The sequence below is a fragment of the Corvus moneduloides genome, chromosome 3 (genome assembly GCF_009650955.1).
Source record: "Corvus moneduloides isolate bCorMon1 chromosome 3, bCorMon1.pri, whole genome shotgun sequence".
Classification (NCBI taxonomy): domain Eukaryota; kingdom Metazoa; phylum Chordata; class Aves; order Passeriformes; family Corvidae; genus Corvus; species Corvus moneduloides.
This window is the reverse complement of record NC_045478.1, coordinates 10,048,905-10,076,108: the sequence shown is the minus strand read 5'-3', so window position 1 is coordinate 10,076,108 and position 27,204 is coordinate 10,048,905. Positions and strand designations below refer to the sequence as shown.

Sequence of the window (27,204 nt, the reverse complement as noted above, 5' to 3'; positions counted from 1 at the left end):
AAGGGCTAGTTGACCCTGGTCAACAACATGTGAAGGACTGTCCTAACAATTTAGTAGCATAGGTCATCATGTTCTGGAGTCTGGGCCTGGGTCCTGAAACTTAAATTTACTAGCAGAGATAGAGCCAGTGAGTAGTAAGAACAGGATCATCTACTCAACCAGTCTGATGGTGTATCACAAACTATTATGTCTCACCTTTCATAAGGGTTTGCCTGGGGCATCTCTACTAGGAAGACATCCAATCTTGATCTGAAAACATCAAGAGAGAGAGAATCCAGCCCTACTTTTGGTAAGTAGTTCCCAGGATTAATTGCTCTTACTATTAATAATGCATGCCTGGGTTTCTTTGTATGAATTTGTTTGGCTTCAGCTTCCAGCCGTTGATTCCTGCTATGCTTTCTCCACTAGATGAAGAAGATCTTTTGCATATGGTATTATCTTGTTGTGGTGGTACTGTATGCTTTAATCAAGTCATGTCTCCATCTTTTTGATAAGGTAAGCAGAGAGATCCCTTCCAGGCTTTCACTAGAGAGAGACATTTTTCTCTCATCCTCTCTCTGACCTGTCTCCAGCTTTTACAATTTAAAATACAGGCACCAGAACTTTATGCACTTTGCCAGTGTTAGTCTTACCAGAGCAGTGGGCAGAGATAAGATCAGCTCCCCGCTCCTACTCACTACTTCCTTGTTCATACATCCATGAATCACATTATCCCCTCCTGCTTTACATCAGGATCTTGCTTAAATTCAGTCTGCGGTCCTTGATTTCCATGGCTGCCTGCTGTCTACACAATAGGCTCATTCCCTGGTCCTACAGCAGTGTCTATACTCAGACATATCTTTAAAATCAGGTTTTCTGCACTGTCTGTGTTATAATGTCCCAGGAGCGTGTTGTGAAGTTAAATCCCTATGCTGCTCAGCTGGCATTCTTGTGCATGGAATAAAGAGAATAACCAAAAATTGTTCCTTAGAAAATGAATGACAAAATTCCCCCTAATGTCGGCTGGGGTGGGAAGAGCTCATAGCATTTGTTCATCAACATGAATTTGTAACTAAATTTTCCACCCCAGAAAAGGTAAAATCCATGCTGCTCTAATCCTTTTTCATATACAAGAGATTATAACTGCTGTAACCAGTGAACACACGTTGACTCCTTCCCACTGCTACTGACAATATTTTCTTAAAAAAAAATAAATCAAGTCTAACCTGTCTTTCCAACAAAGACTTTCTGCTCATTAAAATCTGAGCGCTGCTGCATGGATTTCGGCTCGATAGGCAGAACGTACCTCATACATCCCAAAGGCAAGTGTACTCCATGTGGCAAAGCCAGCATTATGAAGTTTTTTTAAAGTCAAATCAGAGCTATTCTTTGAAGGACTGTGATTGTGCAATCATCAAGGCATTTTTCAAGTTGGCAAGAAAAGACACAAAGCAAACTGATCTGACACATTTTAACAGGTATTTTTTAGATATTTAGATTGAAAGAACAGCCCTGAAACTTTTACATGAGCAATTCTTACATCTTTGGCCCTACGGATTTTGATGAGGTTTCTGGTTGGGAAAGGATTTCAGGATTTGACTTGTGCCAGTACTTTCAGCCACTGATTTTTCCATGTAAATATGAGGTCACATTGATGTCATAACACCAAGAAATCAGTCTTGTGGGCTCATTAACAGGGGACAAGCATCTGGAAGTCTACAGAGTTTTGTGGCTAGCTGAGGATTACAGTGTAAAACCAATATATTAATGCATGAAAGAAGAAAGTACATTTAAGTTCATGCAAAGATGCAAGTTCCTGTGCATGATACACTTTATATTAAAGCTCAAGAGCTCACAAATTCTGCCATTAAAATAGGAGTTGGTAATTCTGAAGAACACTACAATTTGTGTCTGAAGGTACTTTTAGAGGCTACCTGTGATTAATGTTCACAGAACCGTCACTGTCAGATAGTCACATGAAATTAAATGGTAATTATTCCTGAAGAGCTGGGATGCTCCCCGCAGCACTCGGGAGGGAGGATGCTTCCCCATGAGGCCGTGGCTCTTGTTGAGGGCTGAGCACGAGGTTGGGATGTTTGTGGAGACTTGTACCTCTGCAATATGCATCTCACTGTGGTCTGTTTGTGCTCTCCCAGAACCCTGTAGCACACCCTGTCTTGTGAATGCCTCTCAGTGACGTATTAAACTAATCACCTACTCGTCACATGCATTTCAGATGCAGGTTTGCAGTCAGAGAGGAGAACTCATCGCACTTCGGGCCAGTCCAGCACATTCCCATGCAGTCACATTCTCTCTGCACTTCCTAAAAGTTTAAAATGAGCAAGTAAAGTCAATTGCATTTTATATAAACACAGCAAGAACAGGAGCATGAAAATCCGTGTTAATAACAGTCTGACCACAAAGCTTTCTATGAGCATGGGGTGGGACTTTTGTGTCAGCGGAGCCGTAGCTGTCCCAGTGGTTGGGTGGCAGTAAAGGTGTGTTGGCCCGTGGGAAACCTGACCCGGGGAGTTCCCAGGCAGGAGAGTGAAACGAGGCCACGCCGGGCATCTGTGGGGAGAGCAGTCACACACCTCACTCTGCCGAATGCTATCTGCCTAAGCACTGCTGTCTGCCCAGGCTTTGGGAACAGTTAGAAACAGTGGTCAGGTTCCCCAGCTGCTTAAAAACTCTGCTGAGAGAAGAATCAAAACAGCCATATGCAAAACATCACTTCCCAGCCTCAGCCATTCCTGGGAAGCCGACAGGTGGTGTTCTGTAAATGGATCATGGAGAAACCTGGCCAGCAGAGGTCAGATATGGATTTGAACAGTTAGGGAGAAAAAAAATTTCCGAGATATTCATTTGGCTCTTGATATTTGAGGATGGAGAGGTGTTTGGTGCTAGTGTGCAGAGCTAGCTTGCCTTGAGCCATTTTAGTTTACTGTTGTGATTATATTTCCATCATTATGGTATTTGCTGTGTTACACTCCTTAACTACATTTTTAATGGTAAATTTCATATATTGACTCGGTAATGAAAATTAGACTGTGAGAAAAGTTACAATTTTTAAACAAGATGTATGAATTTCCCTCCCTTCCTCTATTTTTTCTTTTTTCTTTTTTCCTCTTTTCTGTTCTCTTTTTTCAGCCTTCCTTCCTTCCTTCCTTCCTTCCTTCCTTCCTTCCTTCCTTCCTTCCTTCCTTCCTTCCTTCCTTCCTTCCTTCCTTCCTTCCTTCCTTCCTTCCTTCCTTCCTTCCTTCCTTCCTTCCTTCCTTCCTTCCTTCCTTCCTTCCTTCCTTCCTTCCTTCCTTCCTTCCTTCCTTCCTTCCTTCCTTCCTTTTCTCTTTCCCTCTTCACTCTCTCCCCTCTGTCTTCTGTTCCCTCTCTCTGTCTCTCTATTTCTATGCCCTTTTTTCTCAGGCTCAAGGCCTGTTTTGTGAGCCTGGGTGTACTGGATGATGTAGTTACACCCACAGATTCACCCTCCCTAAAAACAGTCACAGTCAGACTTGCCACTGCATGTTCCCCTCCTTTCTGAAGCTGAACAAATTGCACAGAAAGAATTGAAACAGCTTAGATTTCTTTTATAACTTCTTTAGATGCCACAATAACTGAGATTGAGTTATTCTTGACTTACATACTTTGCAGACACAGAGAGCAGAACACATAGCACAGAGGGGGAAACTGGGGTGGGTTAGTCACAAATGATAAACACCCTGTGGCTGTTCCGGAGAGGCTGGACTCCAAACTGTGTGACGTTGGCATCCTGGCCAGGACTGGGGCAGGGCCTGGACACCCACCAGCAGTGCCCAGCCACGGCTGCTCAGCCTTTGGGCTTGTGGTGCTGACTGTGCTTCTCATAGGTTTGCTTGAAAGTAGCCTTGAAGAAAATGAAGACAATGTGCTAGAATAAACATCCACTTTTATACATGTAATTGTCAGATATTGGTAAACATCATAGCTGGAAGCCAAAGTTGTTTACTATTTGTACCCTGATGGCAGAAGTGAAGTGCTTCTGGTTCACCGGTGGTTTCCTTTTACATTAAATTTAATCTTATCTCCAGTTCTTTGTACAAATATCTACCAGCAATACCTTTAAAAGTTACATTTGTACTGCAGCTATTTCCTTCTTTCTTCACAGTCAGCATCTATTGTAAGATGGCAGGTAAACTGTTTTCTAGGAGAAAAATACTCAGGCCAGGAAAGAAAGCACAGCCCTGGCTGAAGGGCAGCCCTTGACAGACATTTGCAGTTTTCATCGTGAGCACCCTAACAGGAAAGATATTTGTTCAAAGTTTGCCCTTTCTCCTTTAAACCATGTTTTGTTTGTACTGTATAATTTCCTGATATAATTTCCTGAGCTCAAGAATGAGAAAAATTAAAAGGGATTATTCTGGAAGAGTAGACCTCCTGTGAGGGTTTTTTTCCTGCTGTGAGTCACACTTTCAGAGGGAGAGAACCCAGATTTTTGTTTCTCAGGAAGTGAGGTTCAACAATAGTAGGAATATTGTATCTTGATGTTTTACAGCTGTATTAAGATCAGGGTGAGAGGGGAAAAAAGGACAACAGGAGCTGTTGGCTCCTGGTAGATTGGTAAGCATCTCCCATTGCAGGGAGCTCAAAAAGGAAAAACAAGTAATTCCCACTTCCAAATGTCCTGTTATTCCTCTGAAAATGTTTTATATGTGTATGTTAGAGAAATGCTCACAGACCTTGGTCTGCATTGGGACGACTTGGTATGAGCAAGGGAGAGTCCTCCTGGGGAGAGGTTGCAGTCCAGATAGACAAGAGGGATGAAGGCTGAGGGAGGGAAAAACTCTTCAGCAAAGTAATGTGCAGTCAACCAGGACAGCCCTGCTCTTCTGCACTTCCCGGCTGGATTTCTGTGGGCCATACCTGAAAAATATGTGAGGTGCAATGGACCTGGTTCATAATAAACAGCTCCTGTTTCCATGTAAAGGTCTGAAAATGGCATTTCTAATAAATACTGGAATTTATGGATTTACTAACCCAGCATTAAAAGCAGATTGAATGTTTCAACAGGACTTATGATGGTACCTTTTGCCTCTGCTAACAAAGGCTGTAAGCAGGTGTGAAGAACAGGTAATACAATTTGCACCAAGAAACATCTCAGTAAATGCCTAATTACACCATTTAAACTGTGCTTGCTGAAGCCCTGGGCTATACTCTGCTGCTTGAATTTTCCTAGACTTTACAGCTGCTTAAATCCATGCCAGGAGCAATACTGGATCTGTCAAGAAGAGAGGGAGGCTTCATTGTCCAAAATTAAAGATGCGTGAAGCCTCAGATAGCTTTTCACTTTCAGCTGCTCTGCTTCGGTGTTGGAGAACTTGTGTAAGAGATCCAAAGCCCAGCTGAAGGATCAAAACCTTTACCTGTGTAACATGGACGATAGGTATCACTAGTACATGTCTGGGTCATGCAGATACAGCAAAGAGCTACCCTGTTCCTGATTTTCTTCATGCTTTGGGGGCTCTGGAGCCACTCCTGCACCCTGAACAAAGCAGAGAAGTCCTGCCAGCCCAGCCCAGCATCTGAGTTTTAACTAAATTAACTGCAATCCTTCCCAGTACCATGCTAGAAGTGTTACCTGTGTGATCGTGTACATCTCCTCTGTAGCGTGCTTCTCAGCATAGTTCTTTAACACAGCTAGAAGAACACGATTAGATGAATATTCCTATGGTATCATCAAGTTGGGACTATTTTCCTGAAAATAATTACATGGGAACACCTCTTCCACCTCCTTTTGGGAGACAAAAAATTGGTTGCAGAGAAGGGGATCAAGTAATGTGTCAACAGGAGAGTCAGAAATGGCCATAAACAAAAGGAGTTTTGCCTAGATTTCGACACAAACTCTTTTGCATTCTCTGCATTTTTAGAGAGATTAGGAAAAAATAAAATTCAGTGCATGTGGATTTCAGTATTCCCATTATATTAGACTTTCTCAGTCATAACACTCGCTTCTTCTCATTTATCAAAACTGAGCTGAAAACTAAATATTGCTTCTTCCACAAGACTTGCAGTGGTGGGGCCTTCCTTTGGAGGGCACAAAACAAAGAAGTCAAATGTGCTTGGACACTGAAGATACCCTGGCACACCTTTGTCAGAAGAGACACACCCACCCTTGGGGATGAAAAGTAATTTCCACCATCTTCCTAGAATTCCTTGGAGATGGACAGTAATGATAAATCTTTCCACTTCCTTGCATGGTTTAGGGTTGCTGCATGGTGTTTGAACAGCTGCTCTCGTCCCATCCCTGAAGGTGGCTGCAAGTCAGTGGAAGAGGAATAAATCTGAGTATATATCATTCTAAAGTGGCAGACGGGATGAATTATTGGGTTTTTTTCCCACTGATAAATCCCTTGTTTCTGTTAGTGATACTGAACATGCTATGCTGTCATGACTGGGGAGTTTCAGCAACTCACCAGTGCTCAGGGTGCCTGTCGTGTAACAGAAAGGTTCATCTCAGTGTCCTGGCTCAAATTTCCTAATACACAAATCTCTCTAAACTCCCTTTAAAGCTCCCAAAAGACACATCCCATGGAGCAAATTCCACTGTCCCATGGCTTGGGTAACTTACTAGTTACAGCTGTCCTGCAGTTTCCTGATGAGAGAATTCCTGTAAAATAATTCTGTAAATATGCAATATGTATCCCCTTCTTAGAGGGCTTGCATAGAGTAAAAACTATATATATGTAATTTTCCCCATATTTAGTAGCCTTAAAGGCATAATGCTCAAAGCCATTATTTATTGCTAAATTCCCCAATTGATCCAAGAAAGCATGATTTCTTACAAAAGAGGGAAATGTCTTCAGTCTGCCAGTGTGTTGCTACAAGACTGAAGTCTGTATAATTGCCACAGAGTGAGCACACATCTGTGCTGGATACTCCAGCAGAGGAACCTCTAAAACACACTGCTTCTTTAATCCAGGGGGCATTACTGAGTGACAGCGAACATCTCTGTGGAGCTGCATTTTGTTCAGTCTGTGACTGGCATCTGACAGTGAATTTAAGCAAGTTTAGTTGGGTCTGTGGCGGTGCCACTGATCTGGTCAACATCTCCATGGACACTTCCAAGTCTGCTGTGCTCAGTCTCAGCTCACTGCTTGCCAGCTTTTAGCTTTGTTGTGTCTTTCTCAGGCTTCTCCTGGTACACATCAGGCACAGACTTCAGGAGTCAACTTCACTTAAATTTCAACATGTAAAAGTTGTTTTTAGCTTCCCTCTGCCTTCTGTGGCATCAAAGGAGAATGCTGAGGGGGTATTTTTCTCATTCAAAGGGAAATGTCAAAGTTAAATAAGAAGAAAATTTTCCTCTAACTTCCTATTCTACCTCTTAAGACTTTAAAGGATGCTCAGAAGAGCTGAGACCTGTGACAAAATTTACACACCTGAATTGAAGTAGTATGAGACCCATCCTCTCTGTTTCTTAGTCATTCATGGAAGCAGGGGCCCACAACCCTGTTGCTGCTGGCCGTTAGGACAGCAACATTTTCTAGGCATGACATCCTGGTCACTTAAATACCAAGAGCTGTCCAGGGAAGGGATGAGGTTGTGCAGCCACAATACAGGAGCAGGTGGCAAGTTAGCACCTACACACAAAAACAGGCAGGCTTTGTGTGAGTTTTGTGGCTTTTCATCTCAAAGACTGAGAAAAAGAAGTCAGATGGTTTGGGAATCCATAAACAGTATGAATTCGTGCTATTTCCAGCAGCTTGTCTGTTGGAGGCCAGCAGACACAACAGTCCCCGGTGAAAGCAGATTCTGTCATTCCCTCTCTGCTTCTCCTTGATCAGCTCCAAGAGGCAACCTCAGCCTCTTCCCTCCCACTACCCCCACAGAATTTCACTGAAGAGCTATTTTGCACCAGGCAGCGGACACCTTTTCTCTTGTCCCTCTTATAACTGCAGAGGATCAGTAATTTCCTGTGGCTGGTCCCACGCCATCATATTTCCCCTCTTCTTGGAAATCTAGCTCAAAATTGAGGTTAACATAGAGAAAACACCATCCCTTACATTTGTAAAGTAAAAACATTTATAAAGACCTTGGTGATGCAGAGAGTTTGCAGACTCCAAGCTCATTTCCACCAGCTGAGGGAACAGAGGGAGCTGCACAGACTCCCAGGGGAAAGGGGAGGTGGGGGGGTAGACATTGCATCACAACATCTGCTGTCTTCTGAGGGCAGTACAGACTGTTGAACACAGGGTTTACTACAGTCATCTGAAAACCTGCAGAAGAGTAATTTTTCTGTAAAACCCCTTTGGTCAGAAAGAATCCAAATTTTCTACATGCACAGTGATTATTTCTTCAGTTTTAGAGAAAGTGAACGTATAGGCTACACAGGAAGATATGCAGAGGGCTTGCCCTAAAAATTGTCTGAGGGTCACCAGAAAAAAATAATGAACAGTTATAGTTTTAAGAAAAGAGTTAAAATAACAACACAACTGTGCAGTCTGTTTTACAGCATTTTCCACATATTTCCAAAGTCCATATCAACCTAAGAAGACGCCAAAGACTTCAATGCCATCTATGGTGCACCCTGTTAAGGACTGGCAGTAAAATATTACATATATTCAGTTCCTGGCCCACTAATTTGAGTATTGGATCTTAAATGAATGAGAATTCTAAATCCAAACCCTTAATTCAATAACATTTACATTTTAAAAAAGTTTAAAAATCTGAATCTGGATTTGCACACCACCTTACCACCAGAGTGGATTTGCCTCAACTTCCAGCATAAATGTCCCATACACATTGGAATGTATTGTGGTTTAAGTCAGCAACTAGAAAGGAAAGCAACATGTATTTCTCAAATGACTAATGTAAAGAAAATTGCTGCATTTTATAATTTAAGTCTATTTTACAATATTTTATTTATTTAACAAGTAAAAGGCTACTTTGCATCATAAAAGAAAGCCAATAAGACAAAACTGACCAAAGCTGAAAAACAGGAAAGCCACTGGGGAAGGAGAAAAAAGGAATTCTAGTTATTTTACATAACAGATGGCAGCATAACAGAGAACAGCTGATGTTAGTAGCCTAAGGGAATTTTCCCGTGTCAGAAGAAAAATAAAATTTAGGATATACAGAACCCCCCATTAAATTAGTTTCATAAAAAGTGTCATACTTAATGTACGACCTCTGGTGTCTGTATATCTTGCCTGGGCAATTCATTCACTTTATGGCTTACTCTCAGTGACCTTTTTTCCCCATGAATGGTGAATGAAATATTCTCAGCCTCTCCCACTCTGCATCTTCCCAACTGTCTTGTCCCATTACGAACCCCACACCCCCTCACACCAGGCTTAAGTTTTATGACAGGGATAAACTAAACCACTAAGGCAAGCAGCTTGGTTTGCCTCACCAGAGGGTCTTGTGGAGCTAAATACCATTAAAGCTGACTAAGATATCCAAATCTGAATATCTTATCCAAACAACGTATACAATGTGCAAAGGAAAAGAAGCTGCAGTGAAGAAGCCCTGAAAAAGGACAACACAGGAGACAAAATGGAGAACATAAATAATTTCATGCAATAACATGCACCAGTGCTGCTTGGAGGGTGATGGGCTCAAGTAATTTTGGGCTACATGCATATTAATGTCTGTCTGTCCCTGTGTGCAAGGGATTTGTGCACTGCCATTTGGGGAACAGAGGAAAAATAGATCCAGTGCCACTTGGCCTAGCACTGAACATCCCTCTGTTATGACTGTTACTGTAACCAGTAGCGATCATTTAACCCAAGTACACCATGGCACCAAGAGAAAATTTATTATTAACTAGAGTCATTATTCACTAAAAGCTACATGGTGGAATTTTCCATGTACCAACCTAACTCGAGTCCTTTTGAATTAATGTGTTCGTTTTTTCCCATGGATTCAACTAGAATCAAGTCAATGCCTGGGATCCTGGAAACACCCATCCAAAGAAGGGACGTTGCCTTGTTGAGAATAATTTTTCTAAGACTTTGAAAAAAGATGAAGTTTTACTTGGAATCATACAATATTGTGAATTAAAAGGACCCCTCAAAGATCATCAAAGTCCAGCTTCCTTAGAAGGTAGTAGATGGGATCAGCATGAAATCGCTGACATTAGCACTCTTAAAAGGGAAGCATTTCTTCCATCCATCCACGTCCTAAGAAGTGGTCTGATGAATGGTGTGCTCAGCATCATTTGTTCCTGAGACAGGTTCAGCCATGTAACTCTCATCCCAGATCTTACCCAATACTGAGCTAAGGAAGGCCACAGGTTGCTGTTGTACCTGGCCACTTCCAGGTGGAAATGCTCTGCTGTGAGCAGAAATGCTCTGTTGTGATGAAGCCTGGCTGCAATTCTTTCCCTTTACAATTACAAGGCAACACTGGCTCAAAGTTGACTCAAGGGATCTGATCCTAACCCAGATTTCCCATGTTGTTGCAGGCTGTTCCACAGAACCACTGGAGATGGAAGTGATGTCTGGAGACCATCTGGTTCAACATCCCCACTCAGAGCAGGGTCAGGATTTCCTCTCTGGAGCTGCATCTTCAATACTTATTTGCTTCAGCTGTTCATGGATGTCTACAAAGGTCCCTGAGATCCTTGAGAGGGAAGAGCTACAGAAGTAAAATGCATGTGACAACTATCTGGATATTTATCTATGCAACTTTGGTACCTGCAGGCTCAAGAGTGTGCTTATGTGTGTGTATATAAACATTTACGTATTCTGAGCATGTTGCCATGAATCAACAGTTTTGTCCTAGTTGCAGCTTTTATTCTGGCTGCTGTTAGTATTTATTTTTGTTATAACAGTAGAGCCCTATGTTATGGAGGTAAGCTCTTTTTAACTCCTGTCTGGATCCTCAGCACTCATCACCCTATATTACCTTTGGGTTTCTCAAGGTCTCTAAGCAAAAGGAGCTCCTACTCCACCAGCATCCCCTCACATTTACTGGAGAATGATGCCATGAAACCTTGGTGCAGCCTGAGTGAATTAGGTGTAGCCTGAGAACCCTGCTGGTTTGGGCAAACAAATACACACTGATGACAGACCTTAATGAAAACGAGCTTAGGCAATAGCACAGTGCCTGTCATCTCACAGCAGGGAGTGGCCAAGCAGATGGAGGACCCTCTGCTCAGGTACCTCAGGGCTGTGGGGCTCTAGCACTTTGTTAGGCTTCCTAAGCAACTGGATTGCTCAATAATACATAGGAACCATCCTGTGGAACAGAGGTAACAAAAGACTTTCTAAGCTTGGACCCAGGTTTTGTGGTTTTAGTACCTAGAGAGAATGAGGTCCAGAATTTTTATGCATGTCATTTGGTTTGAACCCATGCAGGCAGAGAGGGCCCCTGAAGCTTGGCCATAGGTGCCTTTATACAACACACTGTGATGTTTGGGGCACATTTTTATTTCCCTCCCACTTCTAAAAAGATCATGGGAACCAGACTTCTGTATCTGTATAGGAAGGGATCAGATGCTGATCATTTCAACAGCAAACATGCTTGGAAATGACATCCACAGGCAGATCCACAGATCTGCACACTCTGGTGAAGAGCACAGACATTTGCAGGATGCAGCAATACAATAGGATGTGCTTTTCTTTTATTATTTACTTTTTTTTTCCATGAAAAAAAGTTTCAAACATACCCTTACACATCTGACCAGAGTGAATCAGGCCAGCTGAGCAAGTTTAGTATAGCAAACACCATTCGATGTGGATCCTAAAGAAAATCTCTGTAAAGTATCTCAGAGCGCTGCAGAAATAAATGTTGTACAGGCTGCCACCTGCCCACTGTGTCCACACATGTGTATTTGAATGGAATGGGAGGCAAATGAATATTATTTTCCTAGATTACTGCAGAAGCTTTAAACAGAATTTCAGTTCTCACGTTGTGCGCTCCAGCTGCCATCGCAGCTCCAGTGCAACATCTGTACCACTATCAGTCACAAAAAATCACAAGCAGTCCTTGAGACGAGGAGCACTGTAAATAAAACCAGCACTAGAAAGCATTCAAAACATCATAATCCTGCCTACTCTACACAGATGTTAGTGAGCTCCTTTGGGACCGCAGTCTGTGCAACTACGGAGGAGCTGCTGTCTGTGATACTGTTGGATATAGAGGTGAAAACAGAGCAAGAATCCAAGAAAAAGGGCAAATGAGTGAGGAAAACCTTACAACTGGGAAGGTGTTTGGGGGTGATGGCTTCCAAATCCAGTCAGCAGATTGCTGGCAGTTAACAGAGCTATCACAAGTGGTTTTGATTTTGTTTCTAGTGAGACTTGATGAAAAGGTAGTTGTGAAATAGGATGGCTGACTCTGCTAAGTCAATGCACTACAGCTGGAGCCTGTTTTAGGGGTAATGAGCTAAGAAATGGCAAAGACAGAAACCGTGTCTGATTCTGAAGGACCAACAGCTCATTCTCTTCTTCTGCAGTATCATCTTCCTGACTTCTCAGTTTCCTTTCCCTTCGTTCAGCTTTAATGGGTGGTGTTGAATTATTTCCACTATGTCACAACTGTCATAGGTGTTGTCTTCCAGTTTGCTTTGCATTTCTGTTATTACACCCAAAATTAACATGCATTGGAACATCTGATCCAATAAATCTCTTCCAATCTTCTGTATAAATTGGATATGGAAATGCTTAATTTATTATACATGTTTAGACATATCATAATACAATGTGGTTCCTTAAATATATTTTATCTGCTTCCTGATGAATCATGCTACAACATTTTAATTTCCTAATAAAAGATCTGTTCCATCAGATTAAGCAAATAACACTGAAAGCATTGAAAATTTGAGGGAATGAATTTCTCCTGCATAGAAAGTGGAGAGGGTGAGCTAACTGTCCTTCCTAATTTCTGATTCTAGTGTGAAATCTGAATTCTCATTTCACATCTCATTTCCAGTGCTCTCCATCTGGGGACTGTTCTCAGAAACAGAAGCTGCACTGGCAGAAAAATGGAGAAGACAGAAACCTCTTGATTTCGAAATTTTATAAACAGCTAAAAAAACTATCTAGCACAGATGAACAAAAAATAGGCATTGTTCCCCCTGTGACCACAATTTCTCTGCTCTGATATTGCCATAATAGAGCCTGGGCATCGACTGCCACTAGTGATGCCAAAATCCCTTGGGAGCGGACAGCTCCATCTGGCAGCTTTTTCTGCTGTCATTTGGGGTTATCTGCTTGGTCATCTCATGTTGGCCCTCCCTGCGGACACTGACTTATTGCCAAAATCCACACGCTGATAGTTTAAGACTTTATTTCAGCCTACACTTCAGTCACTTGAGACATCCTGTGGGGTTTAAGCCAGGATGAGTAACTTGTATGTCTCTGCATCCTGCCTCTGCTCTGGCACAGTGTCTATGAAAACATCTCTCCTCTCAGAAGATGTGGCCCTGGGGCATGCACAGCCTGAGGACAGCAGATCTGGCATGCTGGCAGGATGACTGCAGCTCCTCCATGCTGAGTCATGTTCCCCCTTCTCCAAACAGCAGGGCATTTGGGTTATTCCCGGCCAGGAGCACAGGGCAGGAAGAGTTACATCTCTGAACACGTAACTTCCACTCTGTATTTGGATGCAAACACATCCAGCTATACTGCTACCAGGCAGGTAAACAGGACTGCATTTTAGCTTTCCCCAGAGATCCTGGATCACCAGAGCTCCTCTTGTCAAGCATCTCCCTTCCTCTCTCCCCTGCTCCTCCTTGTTTCTCACCCACTGCTCCAAGGCCTCGTGTGTAGGTTTGCTTTTGAGCAGCTGTACTTTGTTACTGGTTTTGTTGTGATAGCACCCAAAGCCCTGGCCACAGACAAGGTCTCTGTGGTCACAAACTGCTTCACTGGGTTTTCATTTCCAGGACTCATCTGGGTACTGGGGGGCTGAGTGATCTGCAGGGTTTTGGAAAGAAACACAGTCATAAACCCCAGGACAACCCCAGCCTTTTCTGCATTTTACACAAGCTTCACAAAAGCTGTGTCAGATGAAATTATTTATAGTCCTGGGCACTGCTCACTTCTGGTTTGGACCTAGTCCTTCCCATTTTCCTCTGCCCTGACATTTGGTGGTTTGAGCACAGTTTAAGAGCCAGAGACTTCTGATCTAACTGCGCCACTCACCCCTTGTGTGGCCCTGTGCAAAGCCGCGGACCTCTCCTGCGTCAGCCTCCTCATCTGCAAAAGGAGTGCAGCCCTGCTCACCTCCATCCTCTGAGAGTGAAAAAATCAATTAATTTACATTTGGGATACACTTTCGATGCTTCACAGAGCACGGAGTGCTTCATAAGTGCTAAATGTGGCTGGGATGCTTAGGAGCATCTACAGAGCTTGTGCACGGGGCTGTTACTTGAAAGTCTTTGGGAAAGAGGAAAAGGTGATAAACACGCAGCAAAAAGCAACCTCTTCTTGGAAAGAAAACAACACACTGAGTGAAGGACAACTTTCCCAGGGCAGCGACTAAGCTGGAAGTGCTGGTTTGGGGACTTTTAGCCAAAAAGCTGCCTTACCCCTAGACTGTGGGCATAAACAGGGAGCTTGCACAGGTACAAATTAGTCCTATGTCTGGAGGCCTGAGGAGGAACTGAAGAGGCTCTGGGGCTGCCCAGGAGATTCTGAGTGTACCTGGAACAGGGATGGGGTGCACCCCTCACCCATGGCAGAGCAGCAGACTCAGATTTCATGCAGGCTATAATTTTGCCTGCTGCTGCCGCTAGATCCTAATAACCAAACCAAGAAGGGAATTTTTACGCCATCCAAGGCATTCCTGATCCCCCTCCGCATCTAGTGAAAACTTAATAGCGTGAGAAAATGCCTTCCTGTAGCTTATTGTAAACCACATGCAGAACAGGAGCAGATGGAGGCGCCTGTCCTCGCCCAATGGAGGGGCTCCGTCAGGAAGTTCCCTGCCAAGGGATGGGAGCAGCAAGGAATGGCAGCTTTGCAGGGTGCAGTATTCAATCAATGAGGGTGAAGCCAGCAGAAATTGCAGAGGCTGTGGGATAATAACTCTTGCTGCTTGGAGGAATGTAAGTAAAAGGAGAGGGAGAGCTGCTTTTCCGAAGCCTTTCCCCCATACAGATGGAAGCAGTTAAGATTCCTGCAGGAGCCAGGAGCAGCAAAGTTAACACATCTGGAAGTTTCCTGATGCCTGAAGTCAGGCCATGGTGAACAATGCTCACTGGGCTGAGCAGGCTCTGCTCAGCTGCTTTTATTGCACTTGGACTCATTTCAAGCTCTGGTCCGTGATTAATTGCACTTTTAAAAATAAAGTTCAAAACACTTCCCAGGAAGTTTGGGGAAGGCAGAGTGCTTCAGTGGCACCAGGAGCTCAGTGCTCAGTGCAGTTTCATTACAGCAGCCCCAGATACAGCTTGCATTAGCCACAGCTTCATTTGACATGGGATCTTGTAACCCCATTCCATCGTGGAGAGGGTGTCTGGCCTCCCAAGCCTCTCCAACACCTGCCCAACATGGTAGGGTTGCAGCAGGTGTTAGCCACGCTCTCCACCCATCTTGTTTGTGCTGTTAAGTCTGGGGCCAGGCTAGGACTGTAGATGTCCTCTGCCCCATGAAAATTAAAGAAAGGAGGAGCCTTGCCCCATCCCAGTGTGCTTCTGCCCATCTGTCCCAGGGCCTCACTCTAACTCACAACTAAAAAAAAAGATAATCTTTTGGGGGTGGGAGGGAAGGGCATAATTAGAAAAGCACATTCTTGGGATGCAAAAGACATTTCAGAGGACTGAAGCTAGGTCCTTGTTGCCATATAATGATGGTGGAGAGGCCAGAGGCAAGACTGAGAAAAGAAGAACAGTGGGTACTTTTCATTTCATACTAGGATGGAAGTAGGCTCGATCTCTTTGCTATAAAAACAAGTGTATATTTGTGATAGAGAAGTGGCCAGCTGCTCTAATAGTGGTGGAGGTGTACAAATTAGACTGCCTGAGAGGAACCGGTGTGAATTGAATGGAGACCTGGAAGCCACGGTCATGGTAACTCATTAATACCTAACAAAAGGGTCTGTGAAAGGCTGTTGTACGTCCTACAGCCCCTCCAGGGCATCTCTCACATGAGATAGTGAGAACTAAAACTCACACATCCACAACAAGATTATTTGGAGCCAGTCACTCACAGGCACAAGGGATGCCCAAGGCTGTTTAACACTCTGTTAGCACACAAAGTTGCTCCAGGAGCCAGTGAATACCTGTCAGCTCTTTGCAAATGTCCTCTTCACTGCAAAAGACAGAGGTTGCTTTTTGTACAAAGGTCAGCAGAGTAAACAACGAAAGATGTGCTGAACTGCTGGAAAATTTTGCAGGCAGGCGGCAAGGAGAGCAGGGAGCCGCCGGCACCATGGACTTGCCTTGGCAGTCTCTGCCATCAACATAGCCCTGCACACTTGGGCTTTCGGGTTGGGTTGTGCCCACACAACACAAAACCCGTGGAGCCCTGCAACCACGAGGCACTGCTGCACACCATGCACTGAGGGGAACAGAGGCTGCACATGTGTGAACCACACAGGAGATGGGTCATCCTGTGGGCTTGTGGTGGGCTCTCACTATCCCTGGGCTTCTGGCATTTACCTCCCATTACCAGGTATGTCTGAAAAAACACCCAGATCGGGAGCCATCAAAATGGGTGCGCTGTAGGTTTATTTTACAGCACGTCTGGAGTGCTCCTCCCTTTCTCCTCCGCCCCCTTCGCTTCCTCTATTAAACTGTCTTTGCATCTTGTCTCATGTTAGGACCTGATCTGGAAAATGATTTAACTGCTTGCTTAATTTAATACACTGCAAGTCATTGTGTTGCAATCACAGCTGGCTGCATGGAGAGCTCACCCCGTGTGCCGGCACTGGCAGCAGGGCCTGCTCCGGAATGCTGAGACAGGGACTGAGCCTCCCCTGCAGGAGCTGGGCTGGGGGGCTCTTCCAGGCTGCTGCCTCCAGTGCTTTTTGGCTGCATCAACACCTAGTGAGTGATTTGGCTGGGGCACTCTGGGCCGCTATTTGCCATGCTGCTGTAGTATTTTGGGGTTTCTTTGCACCTCAGGTCTCTTTTGTAATCTCAGTTTGGCTCGGCCTCGAGCTCTGCTCCGATGTTACAGGGCATGGAGCACCCCGGGGCTGGGTGTGGGGTCGGTGTCCTGGCAGGTTCCTGCATGTCAGTGCAGCTGACTGAAATTCCATGGGGAGCACACAGCAGGCTGTGAGGTCACTGCTTCCTCATTACAGAGTAGCGTTTTTTTCACCTATTTACCCATCATGCATGGATGCCTTCTGAGGTGAGGTCTGGAGCGTATGGGCCCTTAGACAGGCAGCACTCCTTCAGAAATGCTCTTCTGCTGCAAAGGGTTCAGATGCAGGGACTCATAGAGGGACTTCTAGAACCATAGAATCACAGAACTGTTTGGGTTGGGAGGAACCTTAAAGATCATTCAATTCCAGGTGTCTTGCCATGGGCAGGGACACCTTTCACTACAGCAGCTTGCTGAAAGCCCAATTCAACCTAACCTTGAATATTTCCAGTTCAAAATTTACCCAGTTCAGCACCACTGAAGGGTCTGTCTCCCGTTACCCTGAAAATCCTCAGGGTGGATTTTTTCTGTTTGTCCAGCATCAGGGTCGCACTGCTGAGGGATGCTCACTGGCAGGTACCTGCCGTGTGTAACTACAGCACCATGCACTGCTGTGGATGCTACCACAGTGCTGGTAATCATGACAAAAATAACACCAGGGGCTGCTCTGAACCCAGGGTGCTCAGCTGTTAGCTTAGTTTGCTCTATGCTTTATCTCTTGTGTACTCTTTCCTTTACCCACAGCCCTGAAGGCATGAGTCTCTGTAGATTGAGGCTATATTGTATGCTCTTTTACATATATATCAAATAATAAATTAACAAGAAAGGGATTTTCCTGAGACAGATCAAGCTTCTTACCAGAGGCATGTATCAGAAATCACTGTACACATGTAAAATTGCGGGTGGAGCAAGCCCGCACATGGAAATACCGCTCTTCACAAGCAAGAAATTACCATGCTGTTTTGTTTTTCTGTTTCGCTTTCCTCCTAGGAATTTCTTTCTGCTTTATCTTCTGACCGAATTTCATAGTGCATGGAGTAGAGGAATGTGCGTGGGAAACACTTGGCTGGCCGGGCTGTGTCTCCACCGCACACCCTCCGCTCCCACCGCCCAAGCGCGAAGCCCTTCCCAGCACTCACCGAAGTCGCTGTCACGCATTTCACCCGTGAGTCACTAATGTGCCTGATGTTCATGCTGCAGCTTGTAAGCGGTTAGTGCTTGTTCACACAGCTTTTTTTTTTCCTTTCCGCTGGTCCTTCTGATTCAGCTGATTTAGATGGCTGATGGCCTCCTCGCTTGCTCATGCTGCCGTTAGTCACAGACCAGCTCTGGGCTCACCAGCCGCCCAGGGGTGGGGAAAGGACAAGTGGATGGAGGCCAGTGTTTGGTAATCAGGGATGGGCAGGTGATTTCATGGCACCTCAAAAGAAAGCTTAAGCCTTGCTGGTACCATCTGCCTAAGCATTTCACACAGGAGGTGCTAAAAAGGGATCCCGGAGCTTTAGGGATAAGTGTGAGCTGGAAGTGAGCACCAACAAACCAGGGAAACAGGCTCTGCTGCCTCTGTTGGCAGGTGAGCAGCTACTGAGAAATGTTCATGCAACTCTGAGAAATAAAGGTCTGCTGCTTAGGCTGACTGGAGAGAGCTGCTTCCTCCCCAGTCATATTGTGGCCTTCAGATGTATGGGGCTGGCATGACTGTGGCTATCCATGGCATGAGAATACACCATTCCAGGTCTGTGTTCTGCGGGCTGGCTGCTGCAGTGGAGAGAAGACAGGCAGCAGAGTTTGTTTGGTCTCTCACTGGGGCTCGTATGGGCAGAAGTGGTTATTGAGTGGTGGCATCCCTTTCTCCAGCAGGGATGCAATGGCCCAGAGGAGAGTCCTGGAATGGATGGAACAAACTGGCAGCATTGCCCTTTGCAATGGTTTGTACCTCTGCGACTCACTGTGCCACAGGGGAGTTTCTCTGTATTTTACCAATTTCAGGGCATCTGGGAGTCCTGAATCAGCAGCAGGGACTGCCTGCATGCACACAAGGCCATGCTGGGAGGGCTCTATGTTGGCCACTGATGACCCTAAAATTTCCCCCCTGGCATCTGTTAAAGTTTTTCTTGTTTTCAGGAAGGTCTGCTGCCTTCTTACCGACAGCAGTGAGAGCCCTCCACCACAGCACACAGAAATGAGATACCCTGACCACATGCTTGCTTTTTTCCTTTCCTCATGTTTACCTGGGATTGCAGCCAGATGGGCACTGGAAGCTGGTTTCTGGGAGCAGAATTTTGGACAGTGATAATCTAATCTGACCTCCTGTATAACCCAGGTCAGGGAGTTTAACATGGTAATTCCTGCACGGGAAGGAATTATTCTTCCTGGCTGTGCCATGAACCCTGCTCAGCTCAGCAATTTGTGGTTGAATTAGGTATATCCACTCCTGGGTCTGAGGAAACAATGAATTTTTGAGTTTTTGTCTCCCTTGGTGGATATAGATCTGGTTTATTCCATTAGATTTTCTTCCCAGACACATTCAATAGAAGTTCTACAGTTGAATGAGATTAGAGGAATGAGACACCCCCCCACCATAATAGAGGTGTAAGTTGGATGTGTACAAATATATTATGCCACTAATACTTGAACCTTGAAAATTCTGGAGTAAAAAGGGTGATGATTACAATTGTGGTGATCTCCTGCAGATGACTGTGAGTTATTTGTTCACATAGTTGTGATTCAGAAGCTGTAGGAGCTGGGTGCAAATAATACAGAAGGAAGTTTATGACTTCCTCCTCCACTTCACTCCTCTGACCCTGCTTCTCTCCTGCCTCCACTTCTGATATTATTTTGGTTATATGAAGACTTGCAAGGGGATGATGGCTATGTTTCATGGGGTACCCACTTGTGAAAACTGAGTCATGTTCTCCCACAAGAAGAGATTTTATCAGAGCGTCTCATCTCTTGCATAATATGAGAAAGAAAGACAAATAAGTTGGAGAAAGAAGGCTAAGTGTTGAAAGCCTCAGAGATCTCAATCTGACCCCACCACTCATTAAATGACCAAAAGGAGATCACTCTCAGTCTTTCCAGCAGAAAGCTGCTCCAGAAACTGCTCCTTGCCTGCCTCTCAAGATAAATGAGTTCATATGGAAATATATTGCTTGGAGTATGCAGCCATTTGTGCATTTTTTTGTATTTATCTACACACATACTTACTTGAATAATATATACAAACAGATCCCTGCATATACCTGAGCTACTTCAGTTTGAACTAGGAGCTGTCAGTGCTCATAGCTTCCAGAAGAGGTGATATATATGTGTATATATATGTTTACACACACAGCTTTCCCTGTTTTCCCTGCCAAAGACAGGAATCCCTGTGCCTTTGAGCAGCATGGAACAAGCATTTCCAACATGTTGGGACTGGCTAAACCGGAGAGAGGTGCAGACATAAAACAAAGCTATCCTGGTTGGGAAGGAGGAAAAATATCTAATTAACCAAATATACACCCAGGACCTTAGTACAGCTGTGCTCCCTTTTTGTGCCACTGGGAGAATTTAATCCGTAGAGGGAGTTGATTTATTTTCTTCTGGTCTTTTCTAGCTGCAGATTCTGTCACTCTGCAAAAAACTCCTTCTTGCCCATAAAACTCTGTCTTCATTTTACCTAGTGGATTAGCGCTGTTCAGTCTGTGGCCTTTTGCATCTGTGCAGCCATCTGAGAAAATAAGCCTTTTGCCAGGTAGCTTAAATTAATAAAGCTGAATTTTTCCTTCCACCAAGGCCAGCAAACTGAAAAAGGCAGAAGCCCTCCAGAGTGATTTTAAACATACAGGTCAAAGGGAGAGAAAGACAGAGGAGAAAGGGCCTGTACAAAAGTCAGGTGAGGAACGAATGACAAATGTGTTTGCATTTGTTGTCTTGTTCCTTCTTCTAATTCTTCATCCCATTTCCTTTTCCATGGGTGAGTGAGGTAAGTGGGTCTCAGGTTGTCTGTGTTTAGTGGAGTACAAGGAAATCCTGTTGCAAAGCACATCACTTATGGCACAGTTTGGTGGTGTAGGTTTTACAACATTCAGGGAAGGAAGATCTTTTCATTGGCAGCTGAAACATCCTACATAAAACAAGGCTGTGCCTTCTCCCTGCAGTCACTGCTTGTGGCTCACTGAATAAGAAGCTCTCTTTAAAAAGATACACTCAGCCTGGAGACTAGTGATCAGCTGGAATGGATGGAAATCAAAACAAGGCTCTCAGTTTTGTTTTTTTTTCCTCTTGGCACCTGATGAATTTTCCCCATGTAGAATAATTTGGAGCCAGGATTTTTTTTCTAGAGCTCCAAGATCGTTACTTTGCCTGTTCACACACTTTCTTTTTCTAACAGAGTTTTATTTTTCAAACCAATTTTTCATCAGACCAGTAAGTGAGGAGCTTGTGGAGACCTGCTCACATGCGAACCTGGAGAGTGGAGGGGAAAACCCAAACCAGTATTGCTGCATCACTAATGGTGCAGAGGCTCAGATAACAATTATGGCTCCTGGATATTTAGGCTCTGCATTTAACCCACCTTTCCTAGCTACCTTTGCAGCTCACGTTTAAACAACAAGCACTTTCTCTTTCCCAAGGCTTTTCCTTAATTGGATTTTTGTTGTGCTTTTTTCTCATCTGTGGCTTAAGAAACTGTAAAAAAATAGCTTAGAGGAACCAAAAAGAATCAGCACTTTAATTTCAGGCAGGAATTACACAGCTTTCCTAAAAAGTCATTTTGCTTCTTGCTTACAGGATGGGAAGGGAAGGCATTTTGTTCTGCACAAGCTGGTGATGATCCTGAAATGCAAGTTTAAATCCGCAACTGCATTTAAATCAGCATTTACGGTAAAGGGAAGGGCTTTGGGTAGGTGATGACTTTTATACTCTTTGCCCTGTACCTTTTCCTGTGGTCTGCTGGTCCCACAGGGTAGCAGAGCTGGGCCTGGCACAGAGGCTGCTTGACTCCTGTTCCCAGTGGCTGAACCATGCCTGTCCATAATAACTCCACTACTGTGGGTTAAACTGAGGACTTCACACCAGGCTGTGTAGTCCTTTGTCTCATGAACAGCCGTGTCACCTGGAGCAGAGGGCGCAGCCCTGCCCAGGAGGGGAGGGTGAGCACACCACTGACTAAAACCCCTTTATCCACAGCATCACTGAAAGCATCCCCACTGAAAATAAAAACATCCTCTTCTGCCCCAGCACAGCTGAAGGGGTGCAGCAGAAGGTGATAGCAAACTGGGTAGGATGCCCACCAAGAGCCCTTCAGAAGCCAAACAAGCAGTGCACAGGGGCTCACTGCTTTTCCAGTAGATCCCCGCAATAACCTTTCAGTCAAGAAATATATTTCAAATAATATGGTGGGCAACTCGATACTGGCAATGAGGGAATTGAAAAATATTTTGCACCTCATTGCATAGCAAGATTTCTCAGTACAGAGCTATAAACTGCTCACACTGTGCTCTGGAGTGATCAGTCTCCACGGCAGTATATCCTACAGAGGTTTTTCAATGAAATTAAGGATTTAACCTTCTTCAAGAGAACTACTGACAGGTGCTGTGTGTATTCCTGCCCCTGCAAGATTTCATGCTCTTGTGTCCTAATAGACTCACAAATGTATACAAACATTGATCCTCATAGCACAAATGCTGCTGAAAATTCAAGAGCAGTGCTTGTTTTGCCATTGTAGAGTTTTGCCAGTTTTCAAAATGCACTGGACACCAATTGCCAGCTTCTTTGAAGAAGCATTCACTCACAGGCCTTTAGTCAGAAATGCTGCAGATTTGGTGATTAAGGGATGGTGAGTTTTTTCTCAAGCCACACCAGTCACTGTGATGGCAGCTGAGTTCAGACCTGAACTCCTGATTTGGGGGGTGTAGCAGTACCCCTCTGAATAAATAACAACACTCAGTGGGCATCCTGAAGTCACTGAGTGCTAGAGAGCTTTCTTCTTCTCTCCAGAAGATTGCAGTATCAGGTTGTGTCAGAGCTGCAGCTGCTGCCAGGGATAGGACTGCTGCCAGACATCTGGAGACATGCTGATTTCTACTCTGCTTTTCTGGACTTTGTGGCCTTATAAAAGAAGCAATCAACTGTCTTTCATAAGAACACGGCTTTGCATTGTTGCAGCGTTTTTCACTTCCAAATCATTTTACAAACATTCAGTGGTGTGTCACAACACACCTCCAGTGGGCTATGGATACGCTTTATCTTAATTTTGTAGTTGTATTTAATCAAACAAACAGGAAACTAGTTTCTTGTCAATCTTCATTTTGTGGCCCTCAGGCTAGATCCACAGGCACAGTCCTGTCCTCTGTCTGTCTTGGGGTTGGTCTATAATCAGCCTGGGATGGCATTGCTGCAGAAAAACAGCCCAGAGAATGATCTGAGGGCAAGTTACCAATGCCAACACCAGGCCTAGAGTGACTGAATGTCATTGTTTTACTTCCAAGTGTAGATGTTTAAGATCTTGGGTATTTGCAATCTTCTCCTCCCAGTCTGTTCTAGACAGTGAATAACATTTTGTAACCACAGCTCATCCTCTCTGACCAAAGGGCTTGTTTTAAAGGCATCCATTCCCTCCAGTTTATAGCCACACAAGCCAACAGAAAATGACCCAGTGATAAAATGTGGTTGTATAAATCTCTCCCAAAACATATTTTCATTATCCATTAACTGCTTGTAGTCAACAGTGAAGAACAGGTAATAGATATCAGGAAAACAGCAGCAGGATGGGTGAATGCTGATCCTGGAGGAGACCAAAAGACCCCATAAGCTGCCAGCATGCTGCTGGGAACCTGGTGCTCCTGTCCCTTCAGTCAGAACAGATTTTACACTCCCCAGGGGACCTAAATAATACTTAGTGATGACGCTGTGTATTCTTTTTTCCCATCCTGCATCAGCGTATTCACACATCCATATGATAAGCTTTTAAAACTGTAGTTCTTTTAATTTTAGTGAATAAAACATACACAAATACCTATAAAATATGTACAGGCTGCCAAGAGAAGTTGTGGATGCCACATTCCTGGAAGTGCTCAAGGCCAGTTTGGATGGGTTTTTGAGCACCCTGGGATAGTGGAAGTTGTTCCTGCCCATGGTGGGAGTGTTGGAACTGGATGATCTCTAAAGCCCCTGTCAACCCAAACCATTCTAGAATTCTATGATTCTGTGATAACCATCAGACCACTGTCTGAAGCTTCCAAACAACCTTATTTTTGATCGAGTGTACTCACTTGTTACGTGATGATGCACTGAGATTTTAATTGTGGTTAGAAAGCTAAATAAGTCACGAAGGCTACAGCTTTGAGTCTCATCTCTGTTGCTCAGACCTCCTGGTCAGGATACAGTTCAGCAAAACATGCCATGCTTATTTTCAGACTGTATTTTTCAGAGTCTCTGTGTAATTAAAAAGGCTGCAAAAAAACCCCTGACTGTTCAAGGAGGGCAAACTCGTGGAAGCTGGAGTGCTTGGTCTCTGTGACTCACATGTCAATAGCCTTTTAACATGAGAGTTTGACAAAGGCCAATGACTCACTTCAGAGGAAAATCCCACCATGGGATGGTAGTTCCTGATTCTCAAAGACTCTTTAAATTAAGCATCATGGTGCATCTGCTGAGAGGTTAAACCCATGAATACTGCTCAGGTTTCTATTTAACATTTAGAAGCCAAATATCACATCTGAAAACACTGCTCTTGTCCTTGCCCCTCTACCAGACTCCACAATTAACCCATCCATATGTGTTTGTAAAGCACAGTAAGACAAATAAAGGCTGAATTTCCCAAACTGTGGCCACAGCATATGAACTTATAGACATAAGCAGAAAACTTCTCCACATCAATGGATTTCTTGCTTGTCTGGATCACTTGCATGTCTGTGTTTCCTGTTGCTATTAAGAATTACGGCTGTAATCCTACAGGAATGGTTCTTTAGTTTTTAAAGTGCAGCTAACCATCAGGCAGGCAAGATAGCGCAAGCCACAAGGACTGAGCTCGTCTGTGATCTCACCGCATTACACAATACTGTGAGGAGCCCCAGTGGTGTAACATTGCACAGAACAAGCTCCAAGGAGTTTGGGGGTTAGAGACAGTCCTGAAGAATTATTTTGTGTCATGGGAGAGAGAAATGGGAATGAGCGGGATTTCAAAGTCCAGATTACCATTAGGCCAGCAAAACACATTCCTGTAGTCTGCAAGTATACAAAGACATCATAGCTGGCTCATTTCCTTCCCTCTTGCCTGTAGCAGCCACAGCTCCAGACCTACTTTATTTGCACTGCATCAATGTGTCAATAAAATGTGGCTGTGGGGCCTCATCCTCACCCAGTAGGTGTGAGGTAGCTCTGTGTGAACACCAGCCAGGGCTCAGGCTGGCAGCTCTATCCTGGGCAGGGAAACATTATTTCCATTACATTATCTCTTTTGTATATTGGCTTTTCTTTTTTCCCTTGAAGGTATTTATATTTAAACCATAAAGTATGATCAGATTCAAACTTGTTCTGGACTAGCTCTCCTCAAACAGGTTTGTATTTTAAGTTTCTTTTCAATTTTCCCATGACATTGATATGTCTGCTTGTAGGGAAGCACAGTGATAGGCAGGCTGGGCTTAAATCCACCAAATTCTATTTGGATTTATATTATCACTGAACTCCTGCCAGGGGCTGAGGCAATGGCAGGCTGAAGGCTGAGGGAAGAGCTGAGGACCCAGGGGAGATGGGGTCACTCTGGAAGAGCAAGAGAGAAAACAGAGGTCTGAAAAACAGGGGTCCTACCCTAAAACCCGGAAGGTGTAGAAGGAAAAAGAGCTGTTAACCTACCCCTTGCAGGGATTGCTGTCCAAGGCACACAGGAGATATTTTGCTCTCCAAGCCTTTGCTGGTCCTTGTGTTTCAGAGCTTCTCTTCTTTCTCAGGGCTGACCCCTGGATCCCCTCCCTGCTGCTGAGGGTGGAGCAGACTTGGATGCCCTGGATGTCTGCACTTACTTCTGCTGCCTCTGTGTATCATGGCAGGGGAGGGGGGTTATGCCATTTTACTGGATTTTGGATGATACCTCATATGTTTACCGGACTTTGCCCTCAGCTGTGGTGAACACAGCCTTTAAAAGAAACTTCAGACCCATGTGAGTGCTCAGTGCTTTACAGAACTTTCATGTTTCCCAAAATGCATCCTAATGTCCATTCTATTCCTTCCTGGGAGCCTTCGTGCAACAACCTCCTGCAGTTGTTTTAGTTATCTGTATACTTTTCTCCTTGAATCAGATGACTTCTCCCTTCCTAGACAGGTTACACAAAGTATTACCCAGACACCATGAGTCCTTCCGCCCCCAGCAATTGCCACACAGCTCCTTGCTGAGCCTCTCTTTCCATAAATAATACGTGCCCAGATTTCTTAAATTCTTAGTCATCTTCCTTGATTCAGATACATGTCAATGACCTCTGTTATGACAAACAAGTACATCTGCAGCTGGAATCCCATTTAATGACTTTTTTCTCTTATTATAGAAATATATACTGTAGTCCTTCATGGGTGGAGCAGGGAAATTACCATAATGGTTTCTGCGCCCCGTTAGCAGCTTTGACCTGGTTTAGCATAGGCTGGCTCACATCACCTCTTACTCAATGTTTTCCATGGATGAAGTGCAGACAAGCCACATACAAGGAGCTCTTGGATCTGTGTCACATGTGATGAGACAGGAGAGGATGGAGGGGGTTCATGCCAACTAACTGAGATGCTCTAGCTGAACTCCTAATTACCCAGTCTCTATCCACTTGGTTTAATCCAATCCCCTTGTCTCTGTCAGAGTGACATGTTTGTTTTTCCCACATTGCTCCCTACAAATGCTGGTACAAGAACAGCTTCACCATAAATGCGGTGAGTGGAGCAAAGACATCATCTTCTCAGCATGGATCATCTTTATGGGTGTGGTAACAGAAGTGAGATTCCCACGCTCAGCCCAATGAAATCCAGTGGAAACAATGAGACCAGAAGCAGAAGCACATAAGATTGATTCCAGTTTAACCAGTAAAGTATCAGTTACCAGTTAGCAGTTCATTTTTCTCCACAGAACACTTTCTTCCAGAAGAGGATCTCCTTTATGTCCATATTGACTTTGTCTCCAAAATGTCTCTCT

At 44.3% G+C, this 27,204-nt stretch overlaps 1 long non-coding RNA gene across 1 annotated transcript; it reads left to right on the top strand.

The window, feature by feature from the left end:
- Positions 1-16,152: 16,152 nt before the first annotated feature.
- Positions 16,153-26,528, top strand: LOC116442048. The gene is made up of 4 exons (XR_004239359.1): positions 16,153-16,577; positions 18,045-18,219; positions 21,825-21,936; positions 25,985-26,528. It is a non-coding gene; the product is annotated as an uncharacterized LOC116442048 (long non-coding RNA).
- The last annotated feature ends 676 nt before the right edge of the window (positions 26,529-27,204 follow it).